At 32.3% G+C, this 17286-nt stretch overlaps 1 long non-coding RNA gene across 1 annotated transcript; it reads left to right on the top strand.

Annotated features, from left to right (window-relative positions):
* Positions 1–5844: 5844 nt before the first annotated feature.
* LOC143193369 (uncharacterized) lies at positions 5845–6393 on the top strand. The gene is made up of 3 exons (XR_013004997.1): positions 5845–5886; positions 5954–6027; positions 6083–6393. It is a non-coding gene; the product is annotated as an uncharacterized LOC143193369 (long non-coding RNA).
* Positions 6394–17286: the final 10893 nt, after the last annotated feature.

Here is a 17286-nt window from a genome sequence, read left to right as displayed (position 1 = left end):
GATGAGCTTTGAATATTACTCTATTGTCAGATCTAGAATTTTTATTCATATTTTAATTTTAATTAGATTTTCCTTCCTCATACGCACTTCAAACTGCTGAAATCATACCTCACAGACAGACATTTTATTGTCAAACAAGGTGACGAATACACTGACCTACACCCAATATATTCGGGTGTTCGTTAGAATTGTAGTTTGTAGTTAATATTACATAAAGCTGACCTACTGAACTCAAGATACACTACTGTTGCAACATATGCTAACGGTTTTTATCACACGAGGATGCAATATTAGCCAAAAGAAACCTCCAACTTCATCTTAACAAAGTCGAATTGTTGTTGAAAACGTGGCATATCAAAGCAAATGATACAAAATCTACCCATGTGACATTGACCCTTTGTGAAAGAACATGTCAACATGAACAGACAATGTTAAATATCTGGGAATGCATTTTGATCCACGTTTGACATGGAAAAAACATATAGTAATAAAACGCAACCAATTAGGGCTTAAACTAGACCAAATGTATTGGTTGATAGGGCGTAAATCTAAATTATCATTAGATAACAAGGTTTTGCTGTATAAGTCAATATTTAGGCCCATCTGGACATATGGTATTGAACTATCGGGTACTACTAGCAAATCTAATATAGATATCCTCCAGAGGTTCCAGAATAAAGTATTGCGAATCATCGTCGATGCCCTATAACATATAGGTGCATCACAATGTACTGGTCAAATCGTTAAATGTGCGCGATGATAGTGTAGTGCATTTCTCAAACGCAAACTACCATATGAAGTGATTAATAGACACATAGAGTGAGATCTAATAATCTCTAGAATAAGTTATAATAGTTTTTAGAATAAGTTAGGATATACTTTAAAATAAGCTAGAATAAGATGTAGCTTATAAGTTGTACAGCAGATCGCTTACTGAAGTGATCTTCTACATGTCAGGATAGTTATATTATATAACGAAAATCATATAATAATACTTATTGCCAACGGGCAGATTGTTGACGTTCTGAGGAATTAATAAAAACAATAGGCAATAATAATATATATTTAGTGAGATTAATAATATATTAAGAATTTCGTAAAATTTTCTCAAACAAAACCAGAGAATTACTAATTAATAAATATAGGCAGATGTAAAATGCGATTTTGAAAAGGATCAAAAGTATTTTATACGTCGTTTCATCACTGTAAAAGAGACTTGGATCTATCACAATGATTCCTTAATCAAAACAAAAAGAGCCGACTTGGTTGGCGCCGTGGTAAAGGTGACAGGACGGTCCACCTATTGTTCCGATAGTCGCGGGTTCGAATCCTGCCGGGGCATGGTCGTGAATTTATGTTTGCGATTGATTAATATTTGTGATAGTCCTAGGCAAGAGTGCAAAATCCGACAAGGAAAATGATCTCAGTCACGCCAGTAACCAGGCTGGGTAAGACCGGATGTCTTCTGGGATGATTTCTAACAAGAAGATAAAGAATGATGTAAGCTGATTCTTCGGCTCCGAAGCGTTAGCGTTACATCTTTCGAGAAGTAAGGAAAGAAATGTTCGTGTTTTGGTTTTGTTTTGTTATTGTAACTTTTCGGATCTATTAGATTCGTAAAAAATTAGATGGCTATAATCATTGAAATAAAATGTTTATTGTTTCAACGTCCAGTTTATTTCTCTTCGTGTTGACTGCTGGCTTTTCCCACTCCCCAAAAAACTATCTGGAGAAGAAGAATTTTCAGCAAACAAAGAAGAAGTACCAAGTCATCAAGCAGTAATTTACAATCTTACAGTTTACAATACAGTGAACCATACATCGGAAGACCTTGTACTGAAGACGAGGGGATTATACCTTCAACGCGAACATATTGAACAACCTAGTAAGCGCAACAAAGAAAGTAAGCGCTACGTAGACAGAACTGAGAAAAGGCGGTACGATTTGTCATAATCAGTAAGATGATACAGTGCGTGAAATTAATTTGAAGCCACCATCGAAGGAAATTTAATCACCGAGACTTTCTACATAATTTAAACATATACCCTTAAGTTGGAACGGTTGTGTAGCAGATTCCTACGAAATCGATTTTTTAAATTGTCAGCGAAAACAATATCGGAAGATTCTTTAACAGGAACTAGCACAAGATCATTTATTATATGTTGTACAACATTCAGGATGTGTGTCACAAGTTCGGCCCACATTGCGGAGGAGCCGCACTGCGAGTTCGTCCGAAATATCACCTTCATCAGTGGTGATTTCTTTTCCTTATTTATATATATTTACTTATTGTTCCCAATTTATTCGAAAATACAATACCTACATGATATTTTTATTTTAATGCGATAAAATCTTCAATAGGTTAACTCTCATTTTAACAGGTCAATTGAAAAGTCCCCGGTCTACCATAGTAAAACACATTTCTTTGGCAATTTTTTTTTTATTCAACATAATATCCTTCAAGGGTGATACACTGATTATAGCGACCCTCTAACTTTTCGATAACATATTTGTATTACGATTTGTCCTTTGCTTCAAAATAGGCGTCAGTTTCGGCGATCACCTCTTCATTTAACGAAAATTTCTTCCCAGCGAGCATTCTTTTGAGATCTGAGAAGAGGAAATAACAGATCTGGGGAATACTGTGGATGAGGATTGAATTTGAAGCCCAATTCATGGATTTTTGCCATAGTATTCATTGACTTGTGACACGGTGCATTGTCTTGGTGAAACAGCACTTTCTTGCGCGAATAGACTATATATATAGTCTATTCAAAGTTTTTTTAGTAATGCGTCATGGATATTTTTGTGACGTCGAAATATTACAATGTTGCCGCATCAACTCTGAGTTTTAGTTCAGTTTGGCTTTGACATACAATAAAATTCTAATCTAAATAAAATAATTGAACAAAAATGTTATCAAATATAATTATTATATAATATAATATAATTATTTTAACATTATATTATATCTGAAAACTACAGTTAATTATACAGCCAAAATAATATATAGGTAAGAGTTAGAACCTTTTAACACTATTGCATTAAAGAATTTTGCATACGTCTGACAAACGGATGGCGGCCGGTTGTCAAACATATACAAAATTATTCAAAATATTAGTTATTATTACTATAGATTAAAAACCGACTAATGTTATTTTAACGCTTTGATTATTTTGATAAATTTTAAATCGTCCCGTCACATATGATATCATTTCGTTTGAAAATGCCGAATATATAGTCAGGGTCACAAATTGATTGCGGCTTTAATAAAATATTTCGAAAAGGAACGAGATAATGGAGGCCCCCTTTTGCCTATAATTTCCGTTAGAGCGGTAATTATTGATGATATTAAATATAAATCCCTATAATTTTATTGAAAATGTACTCAACACTTTAACCCATCATTTCACCACGTTTCATTCCACTATAACTATCAAGTTATTTTTGCTTCATACTGTTCTTAAAGTCTAGATATATGATGTCAGACTTAAGCTTAATAAGCATTCGATGGCTGTACTCCAACTGAAGCATTCCACATATAGTCTATCCAAAATAGCAGTGTATTTATTGCAGTTTGTAAATTCGTTTTAATACCAGGCAATATTTTTTCTTCATTTCATTCTAGTTAAAAAGAGACACAATGCTGTTTCATAGGTTCGAACATGTAAGCTAACCAGGTTGCAAAAGTCGTCCGGTTGTTAAATATCTGCAAAATTCCTCAAAACATTAGTGATGAGAAGTTATAAGCCGGCAAACGTTGCTTTTGGTGCTTTGCTTGTTTTGATTCATTTTAAAATGGTGATTAATATTTGTGTCATTACTCCTTTCATCAGTAACTTCGAACAGGGACGAGGTAATGGCCATAGATCTTTGCGAATATCGTTATTTCTAATATACCATAGGATGTTAACAACACTGTGAAGAACTTTATTTTAGTCATAGAGTAATAGAGATGCAACTCAATAGGGGACTCTGGCGCAAAGTTTAGCTTTGCCCAACATCCAGAGGGAGCTATAATGGGCCACTCAAATAATTTGATTGGCCAATTTAAATCTCCATTATAGGCATCTGTAAAAGAAATATTTTTCTGTGAAGACATTTGATTGGCTCATTAGTAATATTTGGCACGTGACAGCCTTGACGTCATGTTTAATTAATCAATGAAATTTAAATAGTTTTTTATGATATTAAATTCAATTAAATATACATAAAAATATAATATAAAAATAAATATATCTATAAAATATAAATATTACATACGTACATATATATATATATATATATATATATATATATATATATATATATATAAAACCATAAGAAAAAAACTTTGGTGCATTGCAAATCAAAATTGTCTCTTCCGTCTCTCCGTCAGTACTTTTAATATTTTATCCGAAAGATCATTATGGAATGTACTATTGAAGGGTTTTAAATTTACTTTTTTTTAAACATTTGACACAAATTTTGTTATATTATCGATGTGGCAAAATCGCTGAATAAAATAAGACATAGCTCAAAGCACTCAAAACAATTTTGTTAGAGTCTGGGGCACAGATATTGTCTTGCCTCTATAAAATCAGTCTCAATTTGTGGGTCTACTGATTTATTCATAATTGTATGTACGGCAAAATCACACTTAATATCTTTTTTAGAAAGTTTTACTAAATAACTTGAGATGTACACTACGGTACAACGTAAATCTTTGTTTGATCTTATAGGAACATCTGGACTGAAGTTATAGAGTCAAGTAATTAACAGTAAGGATGAGTAGAAACGGGGATACTGGCTGAATGAATACAAACTTTACCATTACCTTCTGGAGTTTGTTCAAATGTCGATGATACTTGCTTCGAACACCCTGGTTGTGGGCCTGAAACGATGGAAATAGGCACTACAAATATAGTAAGACAGTTTAGAAATTAATGGTAACAATTATGAACAGAAATATGACTGACTCTTTCAATTTACCTTCTATATAATTTTGATCTTGATCCACTTCCATTTGTGCATATTCTGGGCTCGTGGTATTATTTTTACCATCATTAAATTGTTCATAAGTACTTAGAGGAAAGTTCAAATGAATTACAAAATTGTCTGACATGGTAACGATCATAAATCTGTTTCATGTTTAAACCAACCAGTTTAGGATTTTTAATGTTTTTTACTCATTTCTTAAAGATCGCTTTTTTAACGGAAAACGATGATGCTTTTCCTCAGTATCTGTGTATCCGGACACACATCACTTCCTAGAACGGGCATGCATTTCAACAACAGACTTGTGTATAGTAGTAAAGTAAAATAATAATTTAATGTATAAAAGTTATTAAAAGCTAACCACACTGTTCTCTATATAGGGCACAGTGAAAATGGCGTGCAAAAAAAGGAAACCATAGAACGAAATGAACAAATCAGATTCCATCGCGGCTTTTAGCATAGCGAATAAAGCAAATAATATCATAGAAAAAATAGACATTTTCCGGTATAGGCGACCTTGGGGAAATGTTTTGTTTAGTTCAATCAACTGTAGCGCTGCGATCGCAAATTTTGATTGGCTAGTTTAAATTCCTGGTGCCGCCACTAACATGAAATGTGATTGGTCGATCAAATTGTGTGAAATTAGCATTTTCAATGGGCGTCCATTTTTATGTTTGTTGTTTGTAGGTTATGGTTTTTGTTTAGATCACGAAATTTTCGTTTTACGTTGTGCATATTTTCTGTTTTACATTAATTATTATGGAGTAATAATATAAAAATTGATGACAATGCGTCAGTGTAGTAAAAGATGTAGTGTACCGGGGTAAAATTCTACTACGAAAATTAGACATCGTTTCCCAAAGAACGATCTCGCTCCTTTCCAAAAATGGGTTGATCAAGTAAATAGTAGTAAGTTACCTAGATAAACCACAATGCAAATATATCAACGTCGTGGTGTTTGTGATGGACATTTTAGTGAAAAATTTAGAATTATCCTTCCTTCACGAACAGGTATTAGGGTAAATGCATATCCATCATTGGTTTTATCAGGTACATATAAAATTATATATCTACTATATGTCTGTTTATATATTGTTGTTTACAGAAATTCAAAACCTTATGAAGATGTTAGTAGTAATAAAATTTAATTAATCTACCAAGTTGTTCGTATGCTGTCAGTGTGATGTCTCCACATAAAGAAGTCTTACAAGAAGGTAACAATTAATATAACTGGATAATTAGTAGTAATAAATACTACTTTTAATTGTAAGATATCCCTAAAATATTTGCAATACTTTAACTTTTTAGAACAATCAGTGTTCAATCATTTTATAGTAGAGGAATTATATATTTAAATTTGATTGCCTTGTTAAGAAAATATTTGTTATTGTGCCATCAATAAATTTAATTCCTACTTGTAGGGGATTTATTACCTTAAAGAAATATATTTTGTCTAAATTTACAAATAACTACATTTGTTTAACAAATCTTAACCAAGAATGCTTAAAGAATTTTGTTGGATCTATTAGAGGTCATGGAGGTAGAAACAGCATCCTTCCCCTAGTATGTTCGAGAAATTTTTAAAAGGGCTCATCACCTCAATTTTTTCACATCATTCTCCCGGAGAAAATTGTGAATAAGATGAACATGTTAGATAACTTAAATTCTTTTTTAACGGGAGATCTAGTACCGCTTGATGTTGTTAAATCACCAGTTGAGTCTATATTTTCAGTTCCAGAGAATTTTGATCTGAGGAAAATGAGTCTAATATTGTATTTTAGTCTTATTTCAGGCTATTTAACAAAACTTCTGAAAAAGAGACAACATGCAATATTTGTCTATATTCTATATTAAGTAGTTCCACAGATTAAATACTCTAAAATCTAAATATTTTTAAAAAACACATAAATTTTTAGTGTTTCAACTGCCCAATCCATAATGATTTTCAAGACCAAATTTTAAGTTATTATGAGGTGTGATTGTATTTTTGGTTTAATGAAGTTAATGTAATATCAACAGGGAAGGATTTAAAGTTTACCTTCAATATATCAAGATAAGTTAGAACTCTGTATAGGATTTTATTTTAATAAATTAATTTTAAAATTTAAATTTGATTTTTATTTAAACACTATTGGTCAGTAAGTGTGACGTCACAAAATAGTCAGGGGAAATGGCAGACCAATCAAAGCAAAGTATTTTCCTTACAGATTTCTACATAACTATTTTAAACTAACCAATCAAATTCTCGTTGTCAGCGCCGCCAATGATTGGACTAAGCGAAACTTTGCCCCACTACTTAGCATTGCAGTTGCACACCCCTGAATAATATGTTAAAGGTAGCGACTTCTACATGTTGGACGTCGCAAAACATTTCGCCAATATTTCGTATGAAGTTAAATCTCTATTTCTCTATGGTTTTGGCAAGTTTGGAACATATTGATATTGATTTCCTTGTGTAACCGGTTACATATTGTATGTTTATACTGGCTTTAGTATTTGTGTATATAATAATTTATTGTCTAGACTGTTGTCCAAGCAACCACCACAGTATGGTAGGGATATCTGAAGTTATTTCTTTTTTTATCCCACCCTCATCTTAGATATACGTTCAGAGATTATCAATGCACGTAATAGTTTTTGTCGATCGGATGCCTGTTCGATCAGAGAACCGTTCCCATAAGATGATAATTAAACACACAAACGATGATGTTTTTCGATGGTGTTTAATTTAGAGCGACAGGTGATTCGTTGATTAGATCTAATGGTCTCGGGTAATTAATTTTGGGAAAGACGCGTTGTCACGTCCTGCTTCAGTCAAATCGCTGGATAGATTTCACGATTTCATCGATTACGAATTTTATAGACAAATTGGTTTTGGATATTAATTGTTTTCTATCGCATTCTTTAATCTTCGGGCTACCTGAATGGATATGGTGTCTTTACTTTTCATTGTTTTTAAATTTCATATTATGAAAGTATGTTATTTTTTAAATGAACTAAAAAATGGTGAATTCTAAATTTCAATTATCATTTATTTGGAAATTTCTTTTGTTTAGAATCATGAGTTTTATCTCAATTAATGGGCTATCTGTCATATCGTTTCTTCCCTTATTTCTCTTCCCGGAGTTGGATGGACTAAGCATTGAAAAAAAGAATGTCCTTTGAAACAATCTTTTAATCTAGACAAAAATAATTTAATTGATGATATTGTTTATTAATAATTTATATTAATGATGAATTTATTACAATATATATTTGTTAACGATTTCATAGGTTACAAATTGCGCTTGGAGTTTAATTATTTTCTATCGCTTTCTTTAATCTTCGGGCTACCTGAATGGATATGGTGTCTTGTAGGAACCATTTGTTTCTTTATGAGAAAATGTTTTATAAAATATCGGCTATGTTATGTCTTATATATACAATTAATGGGTTATCGGCCATATCGCTTTTTTCTTTCTTTTCCTAGTGCCAGATGGATTTGGAATCGAAAAAACTGAATTTTATTTGAAAAAATCTCTTGATCTAGACAAAATGATTTAACTGATTAAAGAATTTATTAAACTATATATTTGTCACATAATTGGTTGTAATCGAAAATTCTTATTTTGTTATTTATTACATTGCCTTCTCAATGATGACAATTTACGTTAGATGCTTTTAGTTCAATTTCAATTACCAGCTGTACCGGAAACTCAGTACTGGTTTTTCTACCAGATGCCGCTAGGCTCAAGTGTGTAATGTTATAATATGACACATGTATCATTTTATTCTAGTGACATGAAGCTGCAAAACTGATACCGTCCTAGAAAAAGTGCATTGGCGGCACGCATTACTTTTCTTATATAATAAAAAAAAATGCTGCTCAAGGTCATTGTTTTGTGGCAGAAAATTACGGTGAGCATCCTTTAATCTTAAAAACATGTGAGGTGTGGTTTAGAAAATGCAAAAGTGGTGATTTCGATATGTACGACAAATAACGTGCTGGTAGACCAAAAGAGTTTCAAGATGCGAAACTGCAAGGGTTATTGGATGAAGACCCAACTTAAACAACCCGACAATCAACATCAATTGAACGACAGGTAAATAGAAAATCGAAAAATCGTCTATGAAATGCTGCGTCAAATATATGATCGGAAGTCATTTCTGCATCGAAAGGTGGTGAGTGAGCAAAAAATCATTGTTATCACCTGGGGAAGCCGAAGATCCAAGGCTAAATCGTTTTGGTCGCAAGACTATGCTATGCGTGGGTTGGAACCAGAGCAGGGTGGTGTACTTCGAACTCTTGAAACCTGGTGAAACATTTAATAGTGGTAACAATATATCTGCAATTAATTATTAATACATATTATGACCAACAAAACTTAACCAAAGCTATTATAATTTTTTTTTTCCATAAATTTTTTGTTCTCTTTATAAAAATGTGTTGCCAAGAGTGCCCCAATAAATCATTTTGAAATATTCAAGTTTCATCAAGATAGACATAGTCAAATACTTTATCTTCCTTGATTTTATTGTAGGCCTTTAAACATTGAATTCTTTTTGAATGATTCTTTTTGATTCTCTTGAAGTCAATGTTTGGAAGTTTCATTAGATCTCTTGTAGGGTTATATTTACATCATTTAAATCCTAAGATCGGTAAAAGTGTATGAAGGGATGTCTTACTTACATCCATCAAAAAACTGCATGTCCCCCAACTCTTTTATGTATACTTTCCAACAAGTTTCTCTCAAATAATTTTATTAAATTTTATTTATATCGATAAAATAGCTCACTGTTCTTATACATTTCGTATTTTTGATCTCAAATAGAGCTAACATTAAGATGGTCAAGATTCGTCATCCACTTGCTACTTCGTACCACTAGACGGGTTTTCTTGGTTGAAACTAACATATTGTTCTTCATTTTGTAAGCGATGTTACTCACAGTACCCACACTAATATTCAGCATTTTCAATAACATGAGATTGCAGCAACTTTTAATATTTAATATCATTAATATTTACCTCTCTAACGGAATTTACGGGCAAAAGGGGGCCTCCATTATCTCGTTCCTCGACTACCTATTGTTTTTTGCATTTTCAAACAAAGTAATATGATATATTAAGTAGCCATTTAAAATTTATCGAAATAATCAAAGCTTTAAAATAACGTTTGCCGGTTTATAACCCGTAGTAATTATAACTAATATTTTGAATAATTTTACATATGTTTGACAACCGTACGACTTTGACAGGCTAGTTCGGTTTCACGTTCGAACTTATCAGACAGCAATATGTCTCTTTTTAATTGGAATATAATGAGATGGAAATTATTGTCTGATTCTGAAACAAATTTACAAATTGCGATAGGCAATACATTAAACATTATGATGACGTATACACAGAAAAACTTTGAATAGAGTATATTTCATACTTAACATATATCTTATTATATTTTACATGTATACGCTGTACCTATCAAAAAATACTTACATTTGCATGAAATATAAATCGTGCAAAAGTTTTAATGGGTCGATGCTGTTTTTACCATTTTTCACCTAATTATTCCATGTATTCTTACCATATAAGCTTTCACTGGAATTCTACAAATATATCAAAATCAAAATAAGCCGAATCGGTCCACATCTTTTCGAACAGTATGTGGATTTTGTTGATTATTTCTCTAAAACATGTCGACCACTAAAACATTATTGGACATTCTAAGGATTTATTGTAAAATTCATTCAGATGAACAGTTTAGAATTCGTATTCACAATTGATATCAAATTTTGAAAGAACAGAACCAATTATGTAGTATTTCTTATTACCAACTTAATAATGTTAAGTTCTAATAATTTTTCTTTCTTATATCAAACAATATGAGTTGTTAAATTGAAAATAATGCCCGTTATTACCAGCAAATTGATTTGTCATATTTCGAAGTCATCACAATCGCCATCAAACCAGCCAGCAAGATTGAGAGAGAGAGAAAAAAAACGAATATTAAAAATATTCCGACGGTTATTTGTAAACGTTTTATTATTTAGGCAGCTCCGAAATTGGATCATCTGTTATACGGTTTTTTGAGCTCAACCAACATCAGATCCGTTCTTGAGATAAAATTATGAGAAAACGGTACTTGTTTTTGCTCGCATTCTAACTGGATTAGCATATCCATCTCTTACAATGCGATTATTACGTACAATTCGAATGTAATAATTCGAACGAGCTGTTCTCAAATATGCTCCTTAATAGTAATAGAATAAACAAATTGATCGTATTTATGATAGGACCTCTCCAATTGACATCCTACTGATGTTCGATAGTGATCGCGACCTAGGAAGGAAGGTAAAAAACGTGCCTAAACACGAACCAATTTCTCAGAGTCGTACTGATTTATTAAAACAATTTACTATTTTAAATTGTATCATGGCGGGGTTAAGGTACCACAAAGGCTTGATGAACACTGATTGGTACGAGATAATTTCCATCACGATGTCTAATTTATTATAAAATTGAATCGTCGTTAAGTCGTTAATTATTTCAAAGTAATACACCGTTTCGTTGAGATCGGTTGGTTGTGAAATCCGGATGTAAAATATGAACAAAATCCTTCATATTAAAACAATAACAAAGATAGGTCGACTTTTTTTTTAATTAGTCTCCTAGAACGTCAATAATCTGCCAGTGGGCAATAAGTATTATTATATGATAAGTTGTACAGTAGATCACTTCAGTAAGTGATCTACTCTACAACTTACAACCTAAATCTTATTCTAGATACTAGCGACCCGCCCCGGCTTCGCACGAGTGCAATGCTGATACCAAATTAAATACACTACAGAAAAATTATGAACATTGTATATAAAAACATAGCGGCCCGCTCCGACTTTGCACGGGCATAAAATATATATGCCTATGTCACTCAATGAAAACATGATTAAAATCGATCCAGTATTTTTGGTTCATTCATTACTGCCCTTGGCCTGCACGCATTAAATTTGGAGTAAAACAATTCCTCTTCATCTATACTTACTATGAAGATTTCCTGCTATCTTTGGAATATCTAAATTCATACAATTTTTATTACATTACACATTTTTAAACGCAAATTTTAAATTTGTAATATCTCCGAAAATATTTGTTTAATTTACATGCTGTAAGGAACCATATTGATCTATATTAATTGCACACTGTATTTAAGGTACTTAATTCGATAAGGATTAATGCCGTATTGCTTAAAATAGCTTCGTAAATAAGCCATTTTCTCACGTAAAAAGTAAACAATAAAAATGGTTAATGTGGGATATCCCTAAAAGATAAACATATACCATCGCGGACTTTTTTGTAGACCTTTTTATGGTGTACAATACTGTAGTACATTGATTTGATCTAACTCGTAGGGTTAGGCAGCGTTTTTGCTAATTGCCTAAGCCTAAAAAAATAGGTTAATTTACGACATCACGTTAGAAACCTCTAAAATTAGCAATGTTGCCTTAGTATATTATGCATGTATTATACATATAAACCTTCCTCTTGAATAACTCTATCTACTGAAAAAAAACCGCATCAAAATCCGTTGCGTAGTTTTAAAGATTTAAGCGCACATAGGGATATAGGGACAGAAAAGGCGACTTTGTTTTATACTATGTAGTGATTATTCTAATTTATTTTAAAGTATATCCTAACTTATTCTAAAAACTATTCTAGCTTATTCTAGAGATTATTAAATCTCATTTTATGTATCTATTAATCAGTTCATATGGCAGTTCATATGCGTTTGAGCCTTCACTGTCATCGCGCACATTTAACCGTTTGGCGAGTGCATTGGGATACACTAATAGTCTTTCAGTTACTTCGCACCAACACTCCGAATCACACTCATTATAGGTTCTATGAGGATATCGCGCTGAATCAGTTTGTTGTACATGTAATATGAGGCATCGACGATGACTCGCAACACTTTATTTTGGAAGCTCTGGAGTATATCTATGTGATTTGCTAGTAGTACCCTACTAGTTAGTATTCTCAATGCTTAAACTTATACAGTGAAACCTTGTTATCTAATGATAATTTAGATTTACGCCCTATCAGCCAGTATATTTGGTTTAGTTTAAGCCCAAGCTGTTTGCGTTTTGTAACTATATGTTTTTTCCATGTCAAACGTCAGGTCGACTTGGTTGGCGTAACGTCAAGGCGGCAGAACGGTCTTCATATCGTTGCGATAGTCACGGGTTCGAATCCTACAGGGACATGATCGTAAATTTATGTTTGTGATTGTCCAAAAGGCAAAAGTACAAAATCCGTCAAGGCGAATGAGCCCAATTAGGGTACTAATCACGACGGATAAGACCGGATATTTTCTGGGATGATTTCTGCATATTATGTCATATGTCTGCATATTATGTTATACAATAACAGGTCAATTGAAATGTTCCCGGCCTACCATAGTAAAAAATATTTTTTAACAAAATCATTCTTTTTTATTCAACATAATTCCCTTCAAGGAAGAAATTCGAAGCCTAATTCATGAATTTTTGCCATTATTTTGACTGACTTGTGATACAGTGCATTGTCTTGGTGAAGCAGCACTTTATATTTTCCGATTGCGATTTCGTCCTTCAAACGATCCAATAACGCTATGTAAAAATCGCTGTTGATGGTCCTTCTTTATTCAAGGTAATCAATGAAAATTATTCCATGCGCATCCCAAAATACAGACGCCATAACCTTGCCAGCCGACTGTTGCGTTTTCCCACGCTTTGGGGCGGGTTTATCGTGTGCAGTCCACTCGATTGGACTTCAGAGTGAAATGATGGAGCCATGTTTCATCCATTGTCACATATCGACGCAAAAATTCGGGTTTTTTACGCTTAATCATCTTCAAACACTGCTCCGAATCATCAAGTCGTCGTTGTTTTTGGTCAAAAGTGAGCTCACCCGGCACCCACTTTGCACAGAGCTTTCTCATACCCAAATATTCGTGAATGATATGATATATATGATATATATATTCAGATGATATCTTTAGAGTGTCTGCTATTTCATTCAACTTCAATTTGCGGTCATTCAAAATCATTTTGAGGATTTTTTAAATATTTTCGTCGGTAACAACCTTTTTTGGGCGTCCGTTGCTTTCATCGTCTTCGGTGCTAATTTTACCACGTCTAAACTTCATCATTCTTCAATCGTCAATCATAATATATAGTAAGATTGCATCTGAAAGGCACCAACTACACCTGACTGATTGAAGCATGGTTGGAGTAGTGGCATATTAAAGTCTATACATATAAGTTGGTTCAAGTAACCTTTACACTCAGAAGAAGTAATGGGCAGTCTATGCCAGATCTAGCAACACGATTCCCAGACCGAAGATGAGGATGGCATCAGTGGCTACTCAACTCAGCCAAAGATATTTCTAATGTATGAAAATTTGACAACATATTAGATTATAGATACAAGGAAACAGTTTGCTATGTAGCACGATATATAAAAAAACAAACGGATTCACGGATTTTGTAGTTTTAAGGTCGCTTGATTGGTAAAGCTTTTTCTCAATGTTCGTTTCAAATAAATCAGTTCTTTATTGTATTATTAGTCGTACTGTAGGTACATTGTCACAAATCTTCTTATTTTGTCAATTTTTGTCAATCAATCTAATTTTGAATTTTGTCATCTTAAAAAGAATACGACATCTCAAAATATAATGAAACTATTAGAAACAGTAATGATATATTTTGTGTACGTCTATGTTTACCCAGTATCTTGTCTGAGTACCCAGTATCTCGCTGGTTGGTACGAGTGTTCCACAATCGATCGGAGAATGTTTAAAATCGCGTTTTCACCATTATTTCGATGTCTAAACGGTTCAAAGATGGCGAAAAGACGTGTTCCAAAAAGAGACCCGAAAAAAATTGAACCTGTTGGAGCTTTGGATACACGTGTTTCGAAGATTTATACCCGATGTTTATCTAAAAGCGAGAGAAAAAAACTGCCGCGGTTTATTTATCGTGCGTTTGTTCCACAAGAACCGTTTATTGTTAACTAATAGTACCGAGCTTGTAGCTTGTATTGACGCAGGTTTAAATCACGAACTTTTTTACGAATTGTACTTTAGTTGGTATAGTAATACAATAGTTGGTGCAAAGACCTAAGCAAAAACTGATACTAGACTAATTCGACTTTCTATATTTTATTTTAGCGGTTTATCGTTGTTTCAATTGGTACTTCGGGAATAAAATCAAGTAACATACCGAAAATAGCTAACGATCTATATATTCCATTGTGGATAAGGTTCTACATCTCGACTTATTTCAAATATTTCTATTTCGATAATCTAAAAAGGTTCAGCATTCAATTTTTAAGAGTGGGGTATTAACTATAACTCTCCATCCAATAAAATATTACACCATCCAATAAAACAGACAATGCACGTTTATAGCCTTTGTCTGTTTATAAGCTCTAATTATTATGGATAATGTTTTGAAGAATTTTGTAGACACTTGACAACAGTGTCGACTGATTTGGTTACATATGCCGACGCATCAAACAGCATTTTGACTCTTTTTAACTAGAATAAAATGAGAAGGAAAATCCGTTCGGAGTTTAACACGAATTTTACATTTTTATAATCTCCATTTGACAGTATATTTGACGTGCATTGGCTGTTTTACTGGAATATCTATACTTTAACTTTAACTGAATCTTTTCACTATTACAGTATTAGTTAAGTTAAAGGGTCCGTTATAAATTATGAATTGTGATTAATTATTTAAATGGAAGCAAAACTAAGTTATATTTCTGTCCTCTTGACTGTAATATTTGGGCAAACTTTACATTCTTTATTGATACCAAACATATTTGCGTGTTAAAATAAAAAAGTAACAAACAAAACAGTTTATTAGCAGAATATTGAAGTATCAAATGAACCGGAGTGCTCTTAAACACACTTGTAGTAGCTTGAATGTATTTTAGTGGTTATAAAATGAAACAAGGTGAGATGTGTAAATGAAGCATCTTGGAGTTATAATTTGAGTAACAATATCACCAAAAAACAACACTTGAGCTATCGTTAAGAAAATAAGAAGAATAGTAGGAATGGTTTTAAAAAATCATTTGTCGTCCAGAAATGATTTTTCGATATCCTCATTTGGTCCATTCTCTTTACGATTCTCTGATGTTCTCTGATTTTACATACATTATTTTCCACCTAGTGGGAATAAAACGTAAGTTAAAAAAGCATCGAAAAATTACTAATTGGAATGGAGGCACATTAGTGAGAGTTTCTAACAGTGCCAGATAAGAAGTTATAAGAGATAAGACATATATATAATGTTGCAAGTTTGAATGTACCAAAGTGACATGTTGTAAAAAGTTTAAAAGAAACAATAGGAACGTAAGAGGAACAATCGTCATTGTTTCCAGAAAGCTTGTTACAATAAGTTTTCGATGATTCTAAACTAAGATCTTCGATATATATTAATGTAAACTTTATAAAGGCTAAGAAACCAGAAATGTGGTAATTTTTGCAGAAAACTGTGCAGTGTTAATTCCAATGATGCCCAAATAAGATAAAATGTCTATATGATGTTATATGATATGTCTTGATGACAGTAATCAACAGTCACAAAGTTGTATTTACTAAGCATTTTGTACTCAACTGGCTATGATAAATTGTTACTAATAGAAATAGATAGATATATATAGGAAATAGATATTGCATGGCAACTTTCGACTGAAATTCATTATCAACTGTTTACTAATTGACTATTTTTTACTATTGACTGATTCAATCGCTATTTGGTTCGACTGATTTTGTTACAGTTTACTATCGACTGTTTCAGTCGTGTACTTTAAGTTATTATTTTTGGTTCTATTAGTTTCATTCGACTGATTTTTATCATTCTCTGTCGATCTTGACAAAAATGTACCCAATTTATGTTTACATAGATTTATATGTAATATATATAGTTTTATGATTTTTTTGGTAGTTTGCTTGTAAATAACAATATACTCTATATTAATACAGCAGTATTCTGGAACGATATTTATTTATTATTAATGAAATAGGGTAAAAATATTAAAATTGTGAATGATAAATAGTAAAATATTTTTGACTGTACTCTCTCGATTTTTGTTAAAAAATATTTCCGTTCAATAATAAAATAAAGCATTTATTTTAGTTAAAGAAGCTTTAGTAGTTATTGTGTGGTCATTTTTAATTATACCATGGATTCGTGTTTTTCTATGATCAGGTATACGTTTAATGTTTATTTAGTATTTATGATTATTGTACATGTTTAGTTTTTAGGATTTGTTTAGGTTCTATA

The sequence above is a fragment of the Rhynchophorus ferrugineus genome, unplaced genomic scaffold (assembly GCF_030347505.1).
Source record: "Rhynchophorus ferrugineus isolate W39M unplaced genomic scaffold, kcgeb_rfMv2 rfM3, whole genome shotgun sequence".
NCBI classification, from domain to species: Eukaryota; Metazoa; Arthropoda; class Insecta; order Coleoptera; family Curculionidae; genus Rhynchophorus; species Rhynchophorus ferrugineus.
The sequence above is the reverse complement of the archived record's forward strand: the minus strand, read 5'-3'. Positions and strand labels throughout refer to the sequence as shown.